At 53.8% G+C, this 8,413-nt stretch overlaps 1 long non-coding RNA gene across 1 annotated transcript; it reads left to right on the forward strand.

The window, feature by feature from the left end:
* Nucleotides 1-814: 814 nt before the first annotated feature.
* LOC147582780 (uncharacterized) lies at nt 815-8,413 on the forward strand. The gene is made up of 3 exons (XR_015249507.1): nt 815-1,053; nt 1,589-2,070; nt 8,076-8,413. It is a non-coding gene; the product is annotated as an uncharacterized LOC147582780 (long non-coding RNA).

The following is an 8,413-nucleotide window of genomic DNA, read 5'->3' on the forward strand; positions in this document are numbered from 1 at the left end:
AGCACCGCGGGGCCGGGAGTTCGGAGCACACCCAGCTGCGGTTGGGGCGGGGCCCCGGAGACACGGGCGCATCTCTGGGCCAGCAACCTCAGCGCTCGCGGGTTGTACCCCCACGACATGTGAACATTATGAAAATTCCTCGAGGGGGTAACCCCAGGCCTCTGTGTTCCATCTGCGCCCATTGAGGGGTGAACGGACGATGTCATTACGAAGCACAAGCAGCATTGGGAGCAAAGACAGAGAATTAACTGCAAATCGGGGGAGCGGTGAAGTTCCGTCACAGGGTCGTTTATGAATAATGAAGAGGCCAACGTGTGGCTGTATTTCAACGAGACTCACGCTTGGCCTGTGGCTTCTCCCTGCGTCGCACGGGCGAACCTTCGTTTCCCGGCACGAGGAGGCTCCCAATTAAATCTTATTCGTCAAGAAGGCGAGACGCGTTTGTGTTTCCCTGGGCTCCCGTTGTTACAAAGTTTGCGGTGTTTCCTCTGAAAAATGCTCCTTCTCTGCTCAAAAGAGCTGGATGGTTGGTGTTTCCCTCTTCTACTGTGAGAAGGAAATGCTACAAGTTCTTTGTCAGGTGATCAGTTATCCTCCTTGAAGGATCCCTGAAGTCATCGTGTGAAGATAATGGCTTGTGAAAAATAATAAAATTCCATGTTTACATACTGTGGCATGGCAGAGTGAGTTTCCCTCCCCCTCCGGGTCACAGAACCCGTCAGTTGTCCGTGTTAATGACCTCTGGCTCCAAATACGTTCATCTCTGCCTGTCACGTGTGGGGCTTTGCTGTTTATACCGCGTCAGCTTCTCGAAGCCTGTAATGCGCTCCAATTAGCGATGCGTCCTTCCCTCTCCTACGACTCAGTCTAATTGCTCTTCTCCATGTCCCTCGACAATGAGCACACCATGAGTGTCATTTGTACCTCTGTGTGGAGGAGGAAGGGCTCAAGTTCAAGGTCCCTGGTGGGGAACCGAGGCAATTTCAAGTTCACGGACATCCTCTGCAATCACCATCAACAACTCGTCAAGGAAACAAGACCTTAGCCCTGTTGGTGAGTAGCAACCACTTTATGAGCTTGTCGGCATAATCCACGGTCCCTGATCTGTATCGATATGAAATAAGAAACCATTTGAGAGGAGTCAAGAAAACACGGCCTCCCTCCCGCCTCCCCCTCCCATTCGACACTGACTCACTCACGTATGAAATTGCGTCTTTGTGTTGGCGAAGCACGAAAGATCCTGTGTACTCGAATTAATATCATGCGAGCAGAGAGTGGAAACAGGTTATTAAATGTCCCCTCATTTGCTCTCCTCCCAGCAGGCGGAAGTAAGAAACCGGAGGCCCGGATGCAAACTATGAATTCAGGTTCAAGTATTCGGGAGAACCAGCACAGGCTGGGGAAGGGAAAGCGGGGTCGATGTCCCAGATAACTTGGGTTGGAAAGACTTTTATTCAAAGCCTGGCAGTCAGGGCGCCTGGCCGGCTCGGTGTGTGGAGACTCTTGATCTCGGGGTCGTGGGTTCAAGCCCCATGCTGGGTGTGGAGCTTAATTAAAAAACAAAAAAACCAAACCAACATCCCAACAGAAAAAGCATCCCAGTCATGCAGGCACGGCTTGCAGATTCTGCCAAAGGTTTCGCATCCTGTGTTGTCGTGAATGAGCCTCAACGTTCACGCCAGCATCCAGAGGACCTGTCACAGCACCTCTGACGTTCCTTGACCAGAGGCAAGTGTTCAGGTCCCAGCTCTGCCACCACGTGAGGGCTGGGCAGGTCGTCTTTCCTCCTGGGCTTCAGTCCCCTCATTTGTAACCGCGCACCCCTCTGACATCCCTTGGTGCTGCCCAGGGCAGGATAAAGGACCCTGCGGGACGGACGAGACCCCGCTTCTGCTGGGGTTCCGAGAAGACCACGTCCATCTCAGGACATGCTGAGATGGGTCCCGGGGAGAGTGACGCCTTGAGGTCGCGAGGGACTTGTGCGGGACTCACAGCCTCTGATGGAACAGCAAACCTTCAACTTACCAAAAGTTCCTGTTTGGGGTGGGGGACCCCTCCCTCGCCAACGGGGTGAGTAGGAGGCGGTCAGAGCACATGGGGTCCCGTGGCCCTGCAGGGAATCAGTTTCCGTGGTGGGAGACAGGTGGGGCTGGGAAAATCGGATGGGGCGTGTAACCTGTGTCTGGTACGAGGTCCTTTCACTCTTTTTCTTTAGTTTCTAATCTCCCTCCTCCAAAAAGTAAGCTCCGAGGGAAGAAATTTGACGCTTTGTCTCCCCGCTCTATCTCGAGCACTTGAAAGAGCGAGGTAGCCCCCAGTTTGCCTCTGTAAGTATCTACGGAATGAACAACTGTGCAAACCAGTGTGGCCACAAAACCACCTTGGCTGGGCAAGAATGACGTGCTTCTTGACACGAGGGTTTGTGGCAAACGCGGAGCCGACCCTCCGGTCTTCCCTCAGCTGCAGCCTCTCACCTCCTCGCGTCTTGCCTCCCGGGGTGGAGGGTGGAGGGATGGTCTTTGTCCTCCTCTCTCCCCGCCTCTCCCCTCTGCTCCCAGCCAGTTCCCTCACCTGGGGAGACGCTTTCCCGGCTGCTGCCTTTTCTCCAGTCCCTCAGCACATCCCCGTTCTTCCATCAATCCCAGGCCAGTTTTAAAGGGCAACCAGTACCCCCAGCCTGAAACCGCCACCACTGGCGAAACGCGTGGACCCGTCCTTCAGGGCTCTTTGGGAGGCTGTCTGAGGAGCCCACGTCCCACACTGGGCAGCAAGGCCTTCCCGGGAGGGGGATGGGCAGCACACCTCCTGCCCACCCCAGACTGGGGTCGGTCGCCAGGGGGCAGAGGTCACAGCCCAGGCTTGACCTGTGGCCCGCCGGGTGTGTGTGAACAGACGGGAACCCCTCGGAATCGGTTTCTGGATCTATAAAGCAGAAAGAACAACAACTCTCCGGGGCCCGGAGATGCCCCCTTTTCCGTGCTGACGTCCCTCTGACCTCGTGGTGTCGTGTCATCGATGGGGCCCCGGCCATCGCCTCCTAATTGAACTGTCAGTGTTTCCCCACCTAGTGACACGTGAACGGTGATGCACCTCATCACGTGTCTGAGATGCGACGAAGGCAGTGTCGTCTGCTGCTGACCGACTAGGAGGAAGGTCAGGTGTGGCCGCCGGCTTGAGAGAGGCCTGTGTGGATCCCAAAATGCGCGGGCCGTTGGCCGCGGCTCTGCCTGGAGAGCGTCCCTGTCCTCCGGGGGGGTCGTGCCTCCTCTCCAGGCCCCAGGACGGGGACAGGGGGACGGAGCTGACGATGAGATTCACTCTCCCGGGACGGGCTGGAGGGGGGTCCCCGGAAACCCCCGGCCGGGAGCACAGCCCGCTCTGTGTGGAGATCTCCGGGACGGCAGGGGTGAGGCCGGGATGGGAGGTCTCCGAGGGGCCTGAGCCCACGTTGTAGGACGGGCGAGGGTTTCCTGGGGCCCAGGGCGGGTCGGCCGGTGCAGGCCCGTGCCCACCTCGGGGGGGCACCACTCGCGCCCTGGTGGGAACGCGCCCCCGCAGACATGCCGAGGGCACCCGCATGACCGCGCCTGGGGCCTTGGGGCCGCTCTTCCGGGAAGGGGTGACAGGCCCCCCGAACGTGCTGCTGGGCACACGGCTCGACGGGCCCATGGCAAGAGGCCACTGCAGTGAAAGGGAACCGGCCGGATGACCCCGTTTCCGAGAAGTGCGGGCAGCCAGACGTGGGCGCGTGTCAGCCGCGTCTACGCAGGCGGGGGCCGCTTCGCTGGTTCCTGATACGATCGGGCTGCGGGCGGTTTAAGGGACGGGCCGCGGTAACTGGAGAGCCCGGCCAGGCGCCTGCAGGCGGTGTTTCTGGGGAGCCGCCGTCTGACCCCCCCGGGAACCGACCACAGCGCTGGGGCCGCGGTGAGGACAGAAAGCGGGCAGACGACCAACCGGAGGAGTTTGAGCCCAGCGGCCTCAGCTTCTGGTTTGCCACTTTCAGAAACCGTGGCGCTTTTTTCCCTAAATGAAAATCAGTTTTATTGTAAGAGTTGTAAACATTCGTTGTAAAACTAAATAATCCCGTGAGTACAGCCCAGCATGGCTTCTGCCGGAATTGAGTCCAGAGAGCTGCCTTTTCCACGAGGAGCCATCACGCGTCCCCTGACCCCGCCTGCCCCTGGAGGGAAGCTGAGAGTCATGAGTCTGGCATGCAAGGCTCATGGTGGTCCCATCCCAGGTGACGGGTAGGGGACAGGAGCCATTTGTGGCTCCCCGGGACCCACGTCCCCTCTCTGGAGCTGCCCGGCTTCCTTCTGGGAGCCTCCCTCCCCGGGTGGGAGGGTTGAGGGCGATTCCCAGGGACGGTTTCCATCCGGAAAGCAGAGGGGCGAGGCCTCTCTCTCCCACCCTGCTGTCCGGGCGCTGGGCACTGGTCCAGGGCTGGCCTGTCACATGCTGTTTCCTGGGACTTGGTTTTGAGCCAGGGAAGGAAAGGAGGTCGAGTGGAGGGAGGTCACTTCTCCCGGGGCGTCATCCAGGTCCCCCGGTTCCGCGTGTAACATGCCATCTCTTGGCCCCACGGCCCCTGTGGTTCCTGCCTGGTGCCCCGAGCGCTCGGTCTGTGGGGCTTGAGATCCTGTGGACAAAGCCCGCTGGGCTCACGTCACCCAGGCGGGTCTCCGTCAGTCACCGCCGCGGACCTTGTCTGGACCTTGGCCCGCCTGGTGGCGTCGGAGACGATGTCCCTTGGCTCCCACTCTCCTGCTGCCGGAGGAAGGGCTAACCCTCTGGTGCCAGCGCTTAGCTGGATCCCTTTTTCGAAACTCTGAGATCTTGTCTCGGGGGACGAAACAAAACAGGGTTTGTGCAAGTGTATAAGGTAACTTCTGGTCGTGCAGGGCAGACACCCGGTCAGAGGGCTGGACTTAGGGGAGAGTGTGCGGCCAGGACCCGGGACACGTGCGGGAAGTGGCAGGTAGGAGGTGGGGCCCAGGCTTGGGAAGGCACGTGGTCCCAATCCCAGGTGGCCACCCTGTCCTCCCTGGCCATTTAGCTGCTCAATCTCGGTCTCCTGAGTGCAGTGACATTTGGCACGTTCTTCTTGGCCCTGATTAGGTCAGGTGCCCTGTCCTCATCCGGGCAGCCCTGGACCCGAGCCTGAGTCACACGTGGCTGCTGGAGGTCACCCCTGCGAGTGTGTGGGACCGTCATGTGAGAAGGACGCCAGGTGAGCACGGGCCTCAAGCTTGGCCGCCTCGGAGCCCTCGGGACCGTGCGGGTCTCGGTGACACCCCCTGGTCGTCAACACACACACCTCCCTAGCCGAGGGGCGCCATGGATTAAGCTGTCCCCCTATCAGAGGGATCTACAAATTACTTTTTAATAAATGGTCTCTTTGGAAAGTGCTCCAGGGAGAAGGATGGCCTCTGGCTCTTACAGCCCCAGCGTGTTTCCCTTTGAGATAAGAACTGATTTGTAACGCTCATCATAAACCATTAAGTTTCCTTTCGTGGGAGGAAGTGCAGAAGGATTTCTCTTTCACAAACCTATCAAATTATAGGCGGTTGTGAGCAAGAGTTTTCATAAGCGGTGCGTCCGGTTGACGGCCGGGAATATGAGAAGTTTCAACCATAATTAGATTAGCTCCCCTCCCCCTCCCCGCGGAGCTGTTGTGCCTGTGCAGTTGTCCAGGAAGGGCGTCCGCGCTTAAGGCTCCGCTTCACGCAGACATAGTGCAGACAAGCCCGCCTTCCCAAGCCGTGTTGATCTTTGGGTTTCTTGGTCTTCTGTTTCATCAAGGCTCTTTTTCCTTTTTTTTTTTTTTTTCTTTTTTTGGCTTCATTGTAACGTGTTGAAATAGTAATTCGCCCCTTTAAAGTGAACAATTCAATGGTATGGAAGGTCTCATCTCACCGAGGCGTCCGACGTGTGGTGAGCGGAATTCTGGGTGACCCCCAGTGAGCCTGGTGTCACCTCTTCTTGAGTCCGTAAATTTACTGAGATACTATTTCTGTGGTTCTGTGGTGTTATGTGACGGAAGGGATTGTGCAAGTTTAGATCGGGTCACTAATTAGTTGGCCTTGTGTTAATCGAAAGGGAGATCACGCAGGTGGACGTGAGTTAATGACTCCAGCCCTTTAAATCTGAGTTTAGGGCTCCGAGACAGGGGATGTTGGAGACTCAGATTCACTGTGTTGTCGGCTTGAAGAGCCTTCAGGTAAGAAACTCAACACCTTGATTTCAGCTTTGCGGTACCCGGAGCTGAGAACCTAGTCATGCTGCGCTGAACTTCTGACCTATGGAATTGTGATCCAAAAAACAGGTGCTGTATGGAATGTATGGAGTGTGTGGTAAACTGATGTAGCAGTAGAAAACTAATGCAAGAAACGATCTGGCTTCAGGTATTGCTGTATCCAGGGGCTTAAGAAAAGGTCACCAGAACTGAGTTTCTCTGCATCTCTCAAGTCTAATCCCTTCTACTCAGGTGTCGTTAATGTTTAGGGTCCTTAGCGGGGAGGGACTAGCCTCTCTACCCTGTCTACCCTCCTTCCTCCTTTGCTCACTCTAGTGCCCCCAGGGTTGGGGACAATACAGAAGAAAGAGCCTTTGCCTTTTTCACGCCGGTGATGATGGATGTGTAGCAGGTGAAGAAATGCTGCATTTCACTGTGTGGTGCATTTCATTCATTAATTGACTGTTCATTCATTGAATAAATATTTATCAAGCACTAGAATATCGCACACTGTTCTCAGCACTCAGGATACAGCTATGAAATCAACAAAACACCTGTTCACATGCAGCTTATATTTCAATCAAGAGAGACAAATAGGAGACAAATAACTACGCACATTATTTAGTACCTTAGAGGGTTCCACGTGCTATGGAGAAAGGCGATGGGGGGTTGGGGTGCGGGTCCCTTGACTGCCTTCCCCCAGTTCTCTGCAGCACCCATGCGTCCCTGAGTGCAGACTGCCTAGGACTTGTGATGGTATTTTCGTATGAACTTCTTATTCTCAACAAGGGGAAGCAGCTGGGAGCTTCTCCATCCTCCACAGGGACTGTCATTTAACTAAACCTGCAGACACCTTGACAAAGGGAAATCGGCTCGGGTAACATGGCTAAACAAACCCACACAGATTGATTCCAGCACAGGGACACAGAGGCCAAAATTATTTACAGATCCATCTGCCAGCCCATCAGTATTTGTTAACAGACAACATCCTGGGGAATAGACGTGCATTCATTCCTTGCCTTCATGAAGATTCCAGCCTAGAAGGGGACACCAGCCATTCAAAGAATAAATACAAATGACCCTCCAACAATTTGAGAGTGTGCAAAAGGCAGTGAGGGGAAAATTGGATTCTGGGAAAGCCTAGCATTTTTCCTGGGGTCGGGGGACAAGGCCTCGGGCTTAGGGGCTGGGAATGGAGGGAAAGCATATTGAAGGGAAGACAGCAAGGAGGAGTAGGAATTAGCTAGGTGACTGCAGGTGAAGGATGGGGAAGAGTGTTTCAGGCAAGGGAACAGCATGTGCCAAAGCCTGGAGGTGAGGAGGATATACACTGTGTTCCTGGAACAAAGGAACATCCCACAGGCTGGAGGTGAGTGGGGTGAGGAAGGATGGGAGCTGTCTTCCATTGATCTATTTGTCTATTATTCTTGATTACTGTAGGTTTCTAGTACATCTTGAAGTTGAGTAATGCCAGCCCTTCAATTCTGTTCTCTTTCAACACCATATTGGCAATGCTGGGTCTCTTGCCTCCTCCATAAAAACTTCAGAATCGGTTTGTTGATATCCCCAAAATAACCCTGGGATTTTGATTGGGTTTGCATGGACTCTATAGGTCAAGTTGGAAAGAACTGACATCTTAATGATGTTGAGCCGTCTTATCCACGAGCATGAAATATCTCTTCTTGTATTTAATTCTTTGATGTCTTTCCTCAGTGTTATAGTTTTCCTCATATAGACTTGTGGATACTTTGTAAGATTTATACCTAATTATTTCATTTATTTTTGGTGCAAATGTAAATGAAATCAAGCTTCAAAAAAAAATTGTTTTTTTAAGTAGGTTTCACGCCCAGCACGGAGCCTGATGTGGGGCTTGAACTCGTGACTGTGAGATAAAGACCTGAGCTGAGGTCGAGTCAGATGCTTCATCAACTGAGCCATCCAGACAACCCCTGGAATTGAATTTTTAATTTTAAATTCCATTTGTTCATTGCTGATATATAGAAATGCGATTGACATTTTAATATCAATCTTATGTCCTGTAATTGCTTATTAGTTGCAACAGGTTTTTTTTTTTTTTTGTTGTTGTTGATTCTTTCAGATTATCTATGTAGACAATCATGTATTTGCAGACAAAGACAGTTTTATTTCCTTTTAAAAATCTGTATATTAATTTCA

This window comes from Puma concolor, chromosome A3, assembly GCF_028749965.1.
Source record: "Puma concolor isolate L17-30 chromosome A3, mPumCon1.1.hap2, whole genome shotgun sequence".
NCBI classification, from domain to species: domain Eukaryota; kingdom Metazoa; phylum Chordata; class Mammalia; order Carnivora; family Felidae; genus Puma; species Puma concolor.